This window comes from Protopterus annectens, chromosome 8.part1 (genome assembly GCF_019279795.1).
Source record: "Protopterus annectens isolate FY-2018-M chromosome 8.part1, PAN1.0, whole genome shotgun sequence".
Lineage (NCBI taxonomy): Eukaryota > Metazoa > Chordata > Ceratodontiformes > Protopteridae > Protopterus > Protopterus annectens.
Window position 1 is genome coordinate 97,641,231 of NC_056742.1, and position 16,909 is coordinate 97,658,139.

The following is a 16,909-nucleotide window of genomic DNA, read 5'->3' on the forward strand; positions in this document are numbered from 1 at the left end:
CTGAAGACCAAGACTATTCCTACTCTCCTTATGAAGATTCTGATGCTGAGGACTCTATTCCCTCAGCTTCCCCTCCTGAAGACTACTCTTTTGGGGAAACTTTACACACTATGAGGGAACATTTCCACTGGGAAGGTCAGGATTTCTCTGATTCCAAGAAAAGGCTCAGAGAGTTTCTTTTACTCCCCCAACACAGACCTCTAGCCATCCCACCTGTTTTGGATATTGTGGATGATGTCTATTTAGAATCCAGTTTCAACCCAGACACTCTACCTCCTGCTCCAGCTAAGCCTGACAGATACTACAGAGTACCTGATTCCCACAAATTTCTTTACAAAAGCCCAGTAGCTGACCCAGAGACTATCTCCCAGGGTCCCAAGGGGGCTAAGGCTTCCATGGCTAAAAACCCACCTGTTGAGGGACTCGAGCACTAGACAGGTGGGGCAAAAAGGTTTACACCTCAGCCACATTAGCTATGAGAACACTAAATTGTCAATTTCATATGCTCAAGTATCAGCAGTTAATCTCTCAGTTAAAACAAACTATAACCTCCCTTCCCCAACAATCTGAATTGAAAGAAGTACAGGATTTGTTGCACGCCACCGAGCAGGTGGGCAAACGTACCTTACAATGTGGGTTTGATTCTTTGGAGGCCTCCTGCAGAGCAGCTGTCACTGGATCAGTTATACGTAGGCATGCCTGGTTAAAGGAACAAAGTCTACCTGATCATGTCAAAGCAAAACTACTGGATGCACCCTTACAGCAGGATGTTCTTTTTTGGAGTTAAAGCAGAAGAAGTGCTAAAGAAAATGGAAGATAAGGCGAAATCAATGCAGGCAGTCAAAGATTTCCTACAGGTACAACCCCTTGCTTCAGCAGAAACTGGCCAACAAAAAATTGGTCCTTTCCAGCCACTGACAGACCTCAGAGGGGTAAATACAGGCACCCAAGGGGCAGAGGACAACCACAAGCCCAGTATAAACCTCGCCAGTGGGGCACTCCAACCCAGAAAGGTGGAGAAGACAGGTCTCAACCCACCAGAAGGCAAACTCAATGACTTGCACCTCAACTGGCCAAACAAAGCTCTTTTGTTAGCCCCCTTGGGGGGAAAACTAGCACTTTTTGCAGACAACTGGCACATGGTCACAAAGGACAAATGGGTCCTAGACATAATTTTACGAGGATACAGATTCCACTTTCACACCTTGCCAATGAAAAGAGGAATGCCAAACCTGCCACTAAATCAAAGGGCAGAGGCTCAAAAACAAATTACAGCTCTCATGGCCATGAGAGCCATTCAACAGGTACCGATTCTAGAGCAAGGCCAAGGATGTTACTCAAGGCTCTTTCTAGTACCCAGAAAGGACAATGCTTGGAGACCAATTCTGGATCTTTCAATTCTAAACACTTACCTACAGGTCCCACAATTCAATTCAAGATGCTAACACTACAGCAGCTACTTCCCATGTTGGGCAAGGAAGCATGGCTGGTAACGTTGGAATTCAAGGAGGCATACCTGCATGTCCCTATCAGACAAAGTTGCAGAAGATACCTCCATTTCATTGCAGGTTCAGCCCATTACCAATTCTCTACACTGCCCTTTGACTTATCTACTGCGCCCAGAGTTTTCACAAAATGCCTGGCACCAGTAATTGCATACTGCAGACAAAGAGGAATTCAAATATATCCATACCTGGACGACTGCCTCATCCAAGCAGAAAGAAAAGACATTCTCTTACATCATCTGGCTTTTGTGAAGCATCTACTAAATTGTCTGGGGTACACAGTAAACGAAAAGAAGTAAAAACTAGTACCCTCACAAAAAATTACATTCCTGGGTGCCAGCTTGGACACAATGGCCCTGAAGGCTTATCTTACACCACACAAGCAACTACAACTGACTCAATATTTCAAGACAATGGCAACAAAGACCCAGTTAACTGCAGGAAAAATTCTGCAGGCTTTGGGCTTCATGGCATCTTGCATTCTGATAATACCATTTGCAAAACTGCATATGAGGAAATTACAGTGGTACCTAAAAAGTGTATGGTCTCAACACAGCCACAGCTTGGACACAGTGATATTTCTCATTCCCTGCCTTCAACAGGAATTTCTATGGTGGGCACAGGCATGTCACCTCAACAAGGGTCAGCCTTTCACCTTGCCCCCAACCAGGCAAACTATCACAACAGACGCCTCAGACTATGCCTGGGGGGCACACATGGCAGGGCAATGCATTCAAGGCCTATGGACTGCAGAACAAAGAAAACTGCACATCAAAAAGAGATGCTAGCTGTACAGAAAGCTCTGACAGCCTTCAAGGATCTTCTACATCCAGGACAACTTGCAATAAAGACGGACAGCACCACAGTAATGTGGTACATAAACAAACAAGGGGGCACACATTCCTACCCTCTTTGCAGGCAAACAATAATCTTATGGAACACAGCTCTGGCCTACCAAGTCCAGTTACAAGCTCAATTCCTGCCAGGACAGAAAAACACATTGGCAGATGACCTAAACAGAAACATCAAAGATCCCCACAAGTGGAAGCTAGACCCACAAATATTTACAATAACTCAAAAATGGGGCCTACCAAATATAGACCTGTTTGCCAGTCCTCAAAACTACCAACTGACAAAATTTTGTACAAGGACATTCCACCATCAAGCTTGGAAAGTGGACGCTCTCTCCTTCAGTTGGAAAAACCTGACAGCATATGCCTTTCCTCCATTACCTCTTCTCACAAAGGTTCTTTTGAAGGTCAAAAAGGAGAAACCTCGACTGATTCTCATAGCCCCAGACTGGCCACGCCAGCACTGGTACCCGCTATTGAAGAATATGGCTCACAGCCCACCATGGATATTGCCTCAAATACCTCATTTGCTCACGCAGCAAAACAAACATTCGACACAGCCAGCTAAAAACCTTAAACCTGGCTGCATGGCGAATCTTTTAAACATCCAACCAGCCCCTCTTTCACTAGCAGTTCTGGATGTTATTCTGGAAGCCAGGAGGCCAAGCACCAGGAAGGCTTACTCGGGCAAATGGAAAATTATTTCTGCCTGGAACCAAGCTAAAGGCCAAGACACAACTCAGCCTCATATGCTTCACATTCTGCAGTATTTAGCAGAGATGTTGCACAAAGGACTTTCCTTCTTCTCAATTAAAATCCATGCTTCAGCTATTTCAGCTCACTACGACATGTATCCACCTTTATTTTCACATCCTCTTCTAAAGCAGTCCCTCAGAGGGGCAAAAAACATTAGACCACCTAGAAGAGCTCCTACACCAACATGGGACCTCAACTTTGTTCTGGAAAAACTAACGTTACCTCCCTTTGAACCAGCTTTCTCTGCAGACCTTCAGTTCCTATCTTGGAAGACTGCCCTGCTCCTGGCAATAACTTCTGCTAGGAGAGTCTCAGAATTACAGGCACTAATGGCAGTGGAACCTTTCCTCATTTTCCATCAAGACAGAGTTTCTCTACGAACTAATCCTTCCTTCATGTCTAAGGTGGTTTCCAGTGTAGCTTTAAATCAAACCATCCATCTACCCACCTTCTTTCCCAATCCACAGAACAAAGGTGAGCGACTCTTGCACTCCTTGGACATTCACAGGCAGCTTCGTTACTACTTGGACAAAACTAAGGCTTTCAGAAAAACTGACCAGCTCTTTGTATCCTATGCTACAGCATCTCAAGGGAGGGCTATATCCAAACAAACCTTTTCTAAATGGATAGGCAATTGCATATGGTTCTGTTATACCCATCATGGGAAAACAGTTCCTACTACCATTAGATCCCACTCTACCAGGGCAACAGCTACCTCTACAGCCTTTCTCAGAGGGGTCCCTACCAAGGAAATTTTAGAAGCTGCAACTTGGAGTTCAGTACACACCTTCACCAAACACTATCACCTACCTCTTTATTCTAAGTCCAAGGCAGGCTTCGCCACTGCAGTTCTGCAGGGCCTCATTGCCTCCACTAACCCTCTATGATACCTCCACCCTGCCTTAGCTTTGGGACTCAACCCAAGTGTGATGACTGCAGCAGGGTAACACGATGAACATAGTACAGTTTTGTACCTACCATAAATATAGATGTTCGAGTGTTCACCCTGCTGCAGTCCAGGTTACCCTCCCTCCAACCCCTCTGATCTTTTGGCTAAATCTCTGCTATGCCTTACTGATGTATTTGCTTATAGCTGAAGGGATTTTGTGTTTGTACAGTGTTCACACCATTTGGTACTAATTTTGATCACCTTTTTGGGGGCACCTGACATCTGGGGCAAGAAAAACTGAAGAAAATGGTGTCGGTTGTAGTATATGTACCCCTGGCGCACTGACGTCAGGGATGAGGCAACAACAACCGACGTCGGACCAAGACTTTGGAAATCCGGCCAACTGCGGGACCGCCTGACGACAGGATAACCCAAGTGTGATGACTGCAGCAGGGTGAACACTTGAACATCTACATTTATGGTAGGTACAAAACTGTCCTTTTCACTGTTGCAGTCATCACATTTGGGTTGTCTGCTTGCAGTAGCCCACAGTTGGCCTGATTATCAAAAGTCTTGGGTCCTGCGTCGGTTGCTGTCTCGTCTTCCATGACGTCAGGTAGTCAGGGGTATAAAACATGCAGCTGACGCCATTACATCAGTCTTTCTTACCATGTGGTGGCCGAAGCAGAAGCAGTTTGCAAGTGCTGGCTGGCCGACTCCTGAAATTTTCGTTTTCGTGTTTCAGAACTGAAGTCTTCAACTAAAGCGAAGTACCCCGTTGGGGAAACTTTTTCTTGCTCTTTACCAATTTCAGTAAAAGTTAATAATTGCATTTCTTGTGGAAAGCAAATACCTCATAAAGATTTTCATTAGTACTGTATTCCTTGCCTAGGCCCTGACCATGACGTACCTCGCTGTCAGTTTTGTGCCTTATTTAACCAATGAACTATCCGTCGTCTGTATATTTATACTTCTAAATATTTCCTTTCTCGGTTCAATTATCCAGATATGTCTTCGGTAAGCCATCCGACTACCGACATTCCAAAAAAACGTAAAGATAAAGACAGAGACTGGCCGCCTAGGTCCAAAGCTGCCGACGACACTTCTCCTAAGCCAGTTGCCAGTTTGCCGGTACTCAGTGAGGCGCTTTCGTAGCCCCTGATACCCTCTACTTCAGATTCGCAGGCCTCTACTGAGACCCATTCAGAGTCCGGTATGCTGCAAGATGCTTCAACTGTGGAACCTGCGGATGTCTCTACTTTGGATGGGTCCGGAGCCGCTGTGCAGGCACCGGCTTCTGAGGGTGTGTTCAGGCCTACTGACTTGCATATTAAACTGACACCACCTTCTTCTTTAAGGCCTAAAACTCGAACCATGCCTAGAAAACCGATGCCCAGACCACATGCCTAAAAAACAAATAAGAATGGCTAAAAACCTTATTACTTTAATCAGGGGAAGCCAACCCTCCCCTTCTAAGAAACCTAGGACTGAATTTGCTTATGACTCTTCTGACCAGGATTCTAAAATTTCTGTTTCTTTTGATGACCAGGATTTACCCTTATCCAACTATGAGAATTCTGATACAGAGGATTTTATTCCCTCTGCTTCCCCTCCAGAGGATTTCTCTTTTGGTGAAACTTTGCATACTCCTAGGGAGCATTTCCGCTGGGGAAAGCCAGGATTACTATGATTCTAAAAAAGAGGCTTAGGGATTTCTTATTCCTGCCTCAACACAGGCCTTTAGCTATCCCTCCTGTACTAGACATTGTTGATGATGCCTTTTCGGAATCTAGTTTAGCCCCTGATTCTTTATCTTCTGCTCCCAGAAAACCTGATAGATATTACAGGGTTCCTGTCTCTTAAAAGTTCCTTTTTAAAAATCCTACTGCGGGTCCTGAGACCATTTCACAGGGACCCAAGTGCATTAAGGCTACTACTGCCAAAAATCCTACTCCTTCTGATTGAGACTCCAGGGTGCTGGTTAGATGGGGTAAGAAGGTATACACTTCTGCAACCTTGGCCATTAGGGCCTTAAACTGTCAGTTTCACATGTTAAAGTATCAGCAACATGTTATTGGATTGCTTAAACAGAAAATGATGTTGATACCTGACTCTGCTGAAAATAAAGATTTACAGGATTTAATGCATTCTGCTGAAAAGGTTGGAAAACATACTTTGCAATGTGGTTTTGATTCATTAGAAGCGTCTTGCAGGGCTGCTGTCACTGGGTCTGTACTTAGAAGGCACGCTTGGCTTAAGGAGCAATCTTTGCCAGATCATGTTAAAGCTAAATGTTTGGATGCTCCCTTAAATCAGGACTGCCTTTTTGGCAACAAAGCAGAAGAAGTTCTTAAAAAAAAATGGAGGAAAAAGCTAAATCAACGCAAACTGTTAAGGATTTCCTACAAGTACAGCCTCCAAGGTTTAGTAGGCATTAAGAATTGGTCCTTTCCTGCCTCTTCCAGGCCTTCTCAGTCCAAACCCAGAACAAGCAGAACCCCCAGGATGTCCTTCAAGGATGCATCTGCAGTCCTAACAAATGGGTTGTCCTGTTGTCAGGCAGCCCTTCGGTCGGCCGGATTCCAAAGTCTGGGTCTGGCCTCGGCTAGTGTCGCACTTCACCCGATGTCATCTCTGCTGGTCTTCGGGTATAAAGGCATCAGCCGACGCCATTTTCCTCAGTCTTTCTTGCCGTGGCCCAAGCAGAAGCTGTTCGCAAGTGCCAGTCGATCAGATCCAGAGATTACTACTACCGAATACTACTTCGAAGACTTCTAAAAAGCTAAGTACCCCGTTGGGGACTCTTTCTTGCCTCAGCCGATGTCAGAAAAAGTAAATAACTGTTTAACTTGTGGGAAACAAATACCTCATAAAGATTTCCACTCTTACTGCTTACCTTGTTTAGGCCCAGACCACGACGTAGCAGCCTGTTTAGCCTGTGCTTCCTTCAACCGATGAATGCTTAGGCGTCGGTCGGAGTTTGCTGAAGAGTTTTTCGGCTCAGATTTTGCGTACATTATGCCGTCGGATCCTCCGACTTCTCAAATTGTTAAAAAACGCAAAGAAAAAGACCGACACTCGCGGTCCGTGGTTTCGGCCGAAACCACTGTTAAGCAAACCGCGAGTGTCTCGGTTTCGGCCGAAACCGAGCAAACGGGTCAATCTTCAGCCGAATCCATGACTACTACCGAGGCTCCTGCTACCCTAGTTGAATCGGCCTCTGAAGTTTTGCCTACTAATGTGGTTCCTACAGAATTATCAGACACCATCCCTTTGGATGTCTCTACCCCAGCACATGGTGCTGCTAGGCCTCCTGCAACCATGTCTATTAAGGCCTTTGCCGGGGCTAAAGCAGCCAAAACTGCTAAATCAGTGCCTGTTAAGCCCCCCTCACACAGGCCCAGTTCCAGTTCTCAAATGCTTACTCTGGCAGAGGATCTCATCTCTTTAATTAGGGGATCCCAATCTCACCCAGACAGGGCCTCTCAGCCTCCAGAAAAGAGACCTAGAGCAGAGCCCCCAGAGCCAGTGTCCTCAGATGATTCTTCTGATGACTCAGACATTACAGACCATCCAGAGGCTCCTTTTTCTACTTATGAAGATTCCGATGCTGAAGAATCTATTCCATCTGCCTCTCCACCAGAGGAATTTTCCTTTGGGGAAACCTTACATGCCATGAGAGAGCAATTCCAATGGCAGGGACAAGATTTCTCAGATTCAAGAAAAAGGCTTAGGACATTTCTACACTTACTGCAACATAGGCCCTTAGCTATACCTCCAGTTCTGCCTGTTGTGGATGATGCATTTAATGATGTTTGCACTGCTCCTGATACTTTACCTCCAGCCCCTGCCAAACCAGATAGGTTTTACAGGGTACCGGACACTCATCACCACCTATACAAGGCCCCACTTGCAGATCCCGAGACTATCTCCCAGGGGCCTAAGGCAGTAGCTTCGACCTCAGCAAAAAACCCTCTCCCTTCTGAAAGGGAATCCAGGTCCTTAGAGATGGGGTAAAAAAGTTTACACCTCTGCTACTCTATCAGCTAGAGCTTTGAACTGTCAGTTTCATATGATCCAATACCAAGAGTTTATGCTTGATCAGTTAACTAAGAAACTGTCCTCTGATGACTCCTTAGATAAGAAATATGTTTTAGAAATGGTGAATAACATTCAGCAGGTTAGTAACCATTCTTTAAAATGTGGCTATGATGCACTGGAGGCTTCATTTAGATCAGCCATGACTGGCACAGTTATAAGAAGGCATGCATGGTTGAAAGAACAGGTCTTGCCGGATCATGTTAAAGCAAAGCTGTAAGATGCTCCTATGGATAAGGCCAGTCTATTTGGTTCTCCTGCTCAGCAAGTAATGAAGAAAATGGAAGAGAAGGCAAAATCTGTACAAACAGTTAAAGATTTCTTACAGGTTCAGCCCCCAAGGTTTAGCAGGAACTGGCCTTCCAAAAATTGGTCCTGTCCAGACTCCTCTAAATCTCAGAGAGGCAGGAATAGGCATTCCAGAGGCAGAAATCAATCCAGAGGAGGTGCCTACAGAGGACGCCAGTGGCAAGGCAATAACCAGCGAGGTACAGACACAACCACTGCCACTGCAACAGGACAATCACAGTGACTTGGCTCTGACACCGCCTACCAGGGAACAAATAGCAGCACCCTTAGGCGGAAAGTTAGCCTTATTTTCAAAAAATTGGCACTATATCACAAAAGACAAGTGGATTTTGCAGACCATAGACCAAGGCTACAGGTTTCACTTCCACACCTTACCAGTAGAAAGAGGAATGCCAAACCTACCTCCAAACCAGAAAACAGAAGCTCTAAAGCAGATAGCTCAATTAACAAAGATGAGAGCTGTGGAAAGAGTACCACCAACAGAACAGGGCAAAGGATTCTACTCCAGACTCTTCCTAGTACCAAGAAAAGAGAAAAGTTGGAGACCTATTCTCGACCTGTCCGCCTTAAACACATTCATCATTGTCCCAAAATTCAAAATGCTGACCCTACAGCAACTTCTTCCCATGCTGGGCAAGGAGTGTTGGCTGGTAACTCTAGATCTCAAGGAGGCATACCTGCACGTCCCCATACGAACAAATTGCAGAAGATACCTCAGATTTCTTGCAGGATCAGAGCATTATCAATTCTCAGCATTGCCCTTTGGCTTATCTACTGCGCCCAGAGTATTCACAAAATGCCTGGCATCAGTAATCGCTCATTGCAGGCTACAGGGAATCCAAATTTATCCATACCTGGACGACTGCCGGACAACAAAAGCAAGCTGACAAAAGACTTACAAAGGGTCATTTGCTTACTACAAGCCCTGGGATACACAGTCAATTTAAAAAAGTCAAGACTGACACCATCCCAAACAAGAACATTCTTGGGTGCGGAATTGGACACAGTAAAACAGATGGCATTCCTAACTGCAGAAAAACAAGAACAACTCCCTCTTTACTTCTTGGCATTAACAAAGCAGAACAAACTAACAGCAAGGAAAGCACTGCAGGCCTTGGGCTTCATGGCTTCATGCATAATCCTGGTCCCCCATGCCAGACTGCATATGAGAAAGCTACAGTGGTACCTAAAGAATTTATGGTCTCAACACAGGCACAGCTTAGAAACCGAAATACCACTAATCCCATGCCTGAAACAAGAGTTCCTATGGTGGGCTCAAGCATGTCAGTCAAACCCAGGCTTGCCCTTCCACAACTTTCAAGCAAGCCAAACCATCACAACGGACGCCTCAGACCTAGGTTGGGGGGCACACATGCTGGACAAATGCATACAAGGATTATGGACTCCAGACCAGCTGCACCTGCACATAAATCAAAAAGAAGTGCTGGCAGTAAAACTAGCAATCCAGAATTTCAGACCATTCCTCAAAGAAGGCCATTTAATGATAAGGACAGACAACACCACAGTCATGTGGTACATCAACAAACAGGGAGGCACTCATTCATACCCCCTATGCAGAATGACTCTGGACCTTTGGAATATGGCTCTGAGCTACAACATCCAGTTACAGGCAATATTTGTACCGGGAAAAGAAAACATCCTAGCAGACATGTTAAGCAGAACTACCTTGGATGCTCACGAATGGATGCTACACCCGGACATCTTCAAGGCCATCACAAAGAAATGGGGAATGCCACAAATAGACCTATTCGCATCCCCACTCAATCACCAGCTCAAGAAATTCTGCACAAGGACATACCACCCACTTGCATGGAAGGTGGACTCTCTATCCTTCAGTTGGAAAGGCCTGACAGCATATGCATTTCCACCTCTTCCTTTGACGCACAAGGTACTACTGAAAATCAAAGAGGAACGTCCAAGGATAATTCTGATAGCTCCAAATTGGCCAAGACAACACTGGTGTCCATTGCTGAGGAGCATGTCTCGGGGGAGAACGTGGACACTACCCCTGATGCCTTTGATGTTAACTCAGAACGACTACAACATCATGCATCCAAACCTAAAAACTCTGCAACTGACTGCCTGGAACATTACATAACACCAACTAACCCAGATTTATCCCAAAGGGTTAAAGACATTATCCTTGAGGCCCGCAGACCTTCAACAAGAAGGAACTATGCAGGAAAATGGAAAAGGTTTGTCATTTGGAGTACTGAAAGAGGAAAAGATGTGTCAAAGATAGATATTGCTAACATCCTGGAGTACTTGGCAGAGCTTCTCCATACAGGCCTGTCCTATTCATCCATCAAGATACATGCATCAGCTATTTCTGCAGAATACAGCTTGATCCCCTGTCTTCTCACATCCTCTACTCAGGCAGTTCCTCAGAGGAATCAAGAATGTAAAACCTCCTAGGAAACCACCATTACCAGCATGGGACTTGAACTTTGTGCTAGAAAAATTGACACTCCCTCCATTTGAACCAGCAGCAACAGCAGATCTTCAACACCTATCCTGGAAAACTGCTTTCCTACTGGCAATTACTTCAGCAAGAAGGGTTTGAACTACAGGCCTTAATGGCAGTACAACCCTTCCTAATCTTCCATCAAGATAGAGTGTCCATGAGAACTAATCCTACATTTATGCCTAAGGTGGTATCCAGAGTGTCTCTAAACCAGGCAATCCACCTACCTACCTACCTTCTTTCCCAATCCACAGAACAGGGGGGAAAGACTGCTGCATTCCTTGGATGTACATAGACAGTTGCGCTACTACCTGGACAGAACCAAGGGCAATAGAAAAACTGACCAGCTTTTAGTAGCTTATGCAACAGGAAGAGAAGGAAAAGCAATTTCCAAACAGACAATCTCCAAGTGGATAGGAAACTGCATAAGATTCTGTTACTCCTACCATGGAAAGCAAATTCCACAGAACATAAGACCTCACTCTACAAGGGCTACAGCCACTACCACAGCTTTCTTACGAGGAGTGGCTACCAAGGACATTATTGAGGTGGCTACTTGGACCTCCGTGCATACATTTGCCAAGCATTACAACTTACCTCTATACTCTAGATCCCGAGCAGGGTTTGCCACTGCTGTATTGCAAGGGATCCTAACTACACCATAATTCTTCTTCCTCCTCCCCTAGTTTGGCTATGGTATTCTACCCATTTGTTAGGACTGCAGATGCATCCTTGAAGGACATAGTACAGTTTTGTACCTACCATAAATGTAGATGTCCGAACAGGATAGCATCTGCAGTCAGGATTACCCACCCACCTTCCCCTCTGTGGTACTCCTAGGGTATTTACCCTCCTAATAGCTAGCTAGGGGGGGATCTCTTATGATGTATTTGTTTGTATATATGTACATACATGCTTATTTTTTGTGTTTGCCTACTATTTTTTTTGGAAACATTGGCATTTATCCAAAATTTAGTTTTCCAAGAGGGCAACTGGCATCTGGGGCAAGAAACACTGAGGAAAATGGCGTCGGCTGATGCCTTTATACCCGAAGACCAGCAGAGATGACGTCGGGTGAAGTGCGACACCAGCCGAGGCCAGACCCAGACTTTGGAATCCGGCCGACCGAAGGGCTGCCTGACGACAGGACAACCCATTTGTTAGGACTGCAGATGCTATCCTGTTCGGACATCTACATTTATGGTAGGTACAAAACTGTACTTTTCAGTCCCAGGGTACGCACAGGCCTAAGCAGTGGGGGGCTTTCACTTCCAAATATGGGAGTACTAAGACTACCCCCTATGGTAAGCTGTTTCAATGACTTAACCTTAAAACTTCCAAGCACTTCTCAACTGCCTGCTCCTTTAGGGGGAAAGATTGCTCTGTAGGCCAAAAACTGGGAACTCATTACCCAGGACAAATGGGTTTTAAATATAGTTTCCCAAGGATACAGATTTCACTTCCACACATTACCAACCCCAAACGGTTGGCCAGATCTACCCCCAAATCAGTGGGCAGAGGCTCAAAAGCAAGTACTCTGTCATAAGCAAAAAGGCTATTCAAACTGTACCAGAAGAGGAAAAGGGACAAGGTTTTTACTCAAAACTTTTCCTGGTACCCCGAAAAGACAGTTCATGGCATCCTATTCTGGACCTTTCTATTGTAAACACTTTTTTGGTGATTCCAAAATTCAAGATGCTAACTCTTCACCAGTTGCTTCCTGTGCTAGGCAAAGATGCCTGGTTGGCAACACTGGATCTAAAGAAAGCCTGCCTGCACATCCCAATCAGGAAATCCTGCAGAAGATACCTACACTTCAAAGCAGGCTACATGCACTATCAGTTCTCTGCACTTCCCTTTGGCTTATCTACTGTGCCCAGGGTATTCACAAAGTGCCTAGCTCCAGTCATTGCATTTTGCAGGCAAAGAAAAATTCAAATATATCCATACCTGGACGATTGTCTAATTCAGGCAGAAAGCCAGGACATACTTTTGAATCATCTGGCATTTGTACAAAAGGTGCTCACTTTTCTGGGGTACACTATAAACGAAAAGTCTGGGGTACACCATAAACTAAAAGAAGTCTCATCTGGTATCCTGTCAACAAATTGTATTCCTGGGAGCAAGCTTGAACACAACTTCACAGATGGCTTTCCTCACGCCAGAGAAACAAATTAATTTGGCAACTTATTTCAAACTAATGGCCACAAAGACCCTGCTATCTGCAAGGCAAATACTACAAGCCTTGGGGTTCATGGCCTCCTGCATTCTACTAATTCCATATGCAAGACTGCATATGAGGAAACTACAATGGTTTCTAAAAAGCCTATGTTGTCAACATTCTCAGGATCTAGAAGCAATGATTCCTATCATACCTTGCCTACGGTTAGAATTCCTTTGGTGGGCAGAGGCCTGCCACCTAAACAAGGGACTACCATTCACTCTACCCCCTGCTGCCCAAACCCCAACAACAGACGCATCAGACTATGCATGGGGGGGGGTCACCTGGCAGGGTCAGGGCAAATGGAGCCCAAGTCAAATGCACCTGCATATCAATCAAAAAGAAATGTTAGCTGCACGGACTTTCATTCTTACTGCATTCCTTGCCTAGGCCCTGACCACGACGTTTCAAGTTGTCAGTTTTGTGCTAGATTTAACCAACACACTATTAAGCATCTGTATGATTTTGCATTAAACTATTTTGGCCGCAGATTTAATTACAAAATGTTGTTGGACAGCCATCCGACTACCAGAGTTCACAAAAAACGCAAAGAAAAGAAAAGATAGGCAACCGAGGCCCAAAACTGACGACAAAGCTTCTCCTAAGCCATTCGCCGGATGTCCTTCAAGGATGCATCTGCAGTCCTTACATATGGGTTGTCCTGCCTCAGGCAGCCCTTTGGTCGGCCGGATTCCAAAGTCTGGGTCCGGCGTCGCCCCTTCCCCGACGTCAGAGCGCCTGGGGTATAAAAGTGTCAGCCGATGCCATCTTCCTCAGTCTTTCTTACCGCGTGGTGCCCGAAGCAGAAGCAGTTCGCAAGTGCCGGTCGGCCAGCTCCTGTAACTTCAGCTACCGAAGACTTCAAAAAGCTAAGTACCCCGTTGGGGACTCTTTCTTGCCTCAGCCGATGTCAGATCAAACGCTTAAAGTTAATAATTGCTTGACTTGTGGGAAACAAATACCTCATAAGGATTTCCATTACTACTGCCTCCCCTGCCTAGGCCCAGACCACGACGTCTCGGCCTGTTCTGCCTGTGCCTCCTTTAATCGACGCACTCTTAGGCGTCGGTCGGTGTTTGCAGAGGAATTTTTTGGGGCTAGTTTCTCTTATAAAATGCTGTCGGAGACTCCGACTTCTCATTTATCCAAGAAACGGAAGGACAAGGACTGACACACGCGGACCGTGGTTTCAGCTGAAACTACTCCTAGGCCTGCCGCGAGTGTCTCGGTCTCGGCTGAAACCGAGTCCTTGGTACTTCCGTCAGTAGAAACCGCTCAACCGGCAGCCTTGGTCCCGGAGGCCTTTTCTGAGTCGGTTATAAAATTACCCTTGGAAAACGGTGTTCAGGAACCTACCGACACCATTCCCTTAGACAAAACTACTCCAGCACGTGGGGCAGCCAGGCCCCTGCATCCATGTCCATAAAAGCTTTCACTAGGGCTAAAGCTGCTAAGCAACAAAAAACTCTGCCTCCCAAGTTGATTTCTCAGGGATCCACTACAGGTTTTCAGATACTAAGTTTGGCTGAGGACCTTATTACCTTAATTAGGGGCTCTCAGCCTCATCCGGACAGGGGCTCTAAACCCCCACTAGACAAAAGGCCCAGGGTTGAGTCTGCTGAACCTCAGTCCTCTGATGAGGCCTCTGATGGCTCTGCTCTATCAGACTACCAGGAGGAGGCCTTCACGGCCTACGAGGATTCTGATGCAGAGGACTCTATTCCCTCTGCCTCCCCTCCTGAAGAGCTGTCCTTTGGGGAGACCCTTCACTCCATGAGAGAGCATTTCCAATGGTAGGGCCAGGAATTCTCCGATTCCAGGAAGAGATTAAGGACTTTTCTTCATTTACCTCAGCATAGACCTTTGGCTATCCCTCCTGTTTTAAGTGTCATTGATGATGTGTATTCTGAGTCTAGCACTACCCCTGACACCCTTCCTCCGGCTCCTGTTAAACCCGATAGGTACTACAGGGTCCCGGACTCGCATCATTTCCTTTACAAGGCCCACTCAGCTGACCCAGAAACTATTTCCCAGGGTCCTAAAGGGGTTGCAGCTGCCACTACTAAAATCCATTCCCCTCTGAAAGGGAGTCCAGGGCTTTAGAGAGATGGGGTAAAAAAGTGTACACTTCTTCCACTCTGTCTGTGAGGGCTTTAAATTGTCAATTTCATATGATACAGTACCAAGAGTATTTGTTAGATGAATTGCAGAAAAAACTGTCTTCACCTGAACCCCTAGATCGTAAGTCACTTCAGGATCTGGTACATAATTCACAACAGGTTAGCAACCATTTCTTGCAGTGTGGTTATGATGCATTGGAAGCTTCATGTAGGTCAGCAGTGACAGGTGCAGTCATACGTAGACATGCCTGGCTGAAGGAACAATCTCTGCCAGATCATGTTAAGGCTAAGCTTCTGGATGCTCCACTGGAAAAGCAAAAGTTATTTGGCTCCACTGCTCAAGAGGTCTTAAAGAAATTTGAGGAAAAGGCAAAATCTGTACAAACAGTCAAAGATTTCCTCCGGGTACAACCACCAAGATTCAGCAGAAATTGGCCTTCTAAGAATTGGTCCTTTCCAGAAGAGAGATTTCAGAGAGGCAAGAACAGGCGTGCCAGAGGTAGAGTGCAAGCTAGAGGCTCCTACAGAGGACGTAAATGGCAGCCTCCTAACCAGAGAGGTAGTGCAGGTCCAACAACTGCTGCACAAGGACAGACTCAATGACTTCACCTTGACCCCGCCGACCAGGGCTCAGTTAGAAGCACCTTTGGGCGGAAAGTTGTCTTTATTCTCAAAAAATTGGCACAGTATTACAAGGGACAAATGGACACTGCAAATAATAGACAAAGGATACAGGTTCCATTTCCATACATTACCAGAAAGAAAGGGAATGCCAAACCTGCCACCAAATCAGAGGGCAGAGGCTTTAAAACAAATTGCCAACCTATTGCAAATGAAAGCTATAGAAAAGGTTCCTCTCGCAGAACAAGGCCAAGGATTTTATTCCAGACTATTCCTTGTCCCAAGAAAAGAAAAACAATGGAGGCCTATTCTCGATTTGTCCGCACTGAATACTTATCTCATTTTGCCAAAATTGAAAATGCTGACCCTACAGCAACTCCTTCCCATGCTGGGCAAGGGGTCTTGGCTGGTAACTCTAGACCTCAAGGAGGCATACCTGCATGTCCCTATCAGACAAAGTTGCAGAAGACACCTCAGATTTCTTGCAGGTTCAGAGCATTATCAATTCTCAGCATTGCCCTTTGGCTTATCGACTGCACCCAGAATATTCACAAAATGCCTGGCATCAGTAATTGCACACTGCAGACTTCAGGGGATTCAAATATACCCGTATCTGGACGACTGCCTTATACAAGCGGACAGCCAACAAACTTTGGAAAAACATTTGAATTATGCCATCTGCCTACTACAGGCCTTGGGATACACAGTCAACATTCACAAGTCAAGACTTGTGCCATCCCAAAGAATAACCTTTCTGGGTGCGGAACTAGATACAAACACCCAAATGGCTTTTCTCACAGAAGAAAAACAAAGACAACTACTGGATTATTTCAAAAATCTAACAAAACAAACTCAGATGACTGCAAGGAAAATCCTACAGGCCCTGGGTTACATGGCATCGTGCATTCTTCTGATTCCACAAGCAAGAATGCATATGAGAAAACTACAATGGTACCCAAGGAGTTTATGGTCTCAGCACAATCACAGCCTAGAAGCTTTGATACCACTCATTCCATGCCTTCAAAAGGAATTTCTGTGGTGGGCCCAAGCAAGC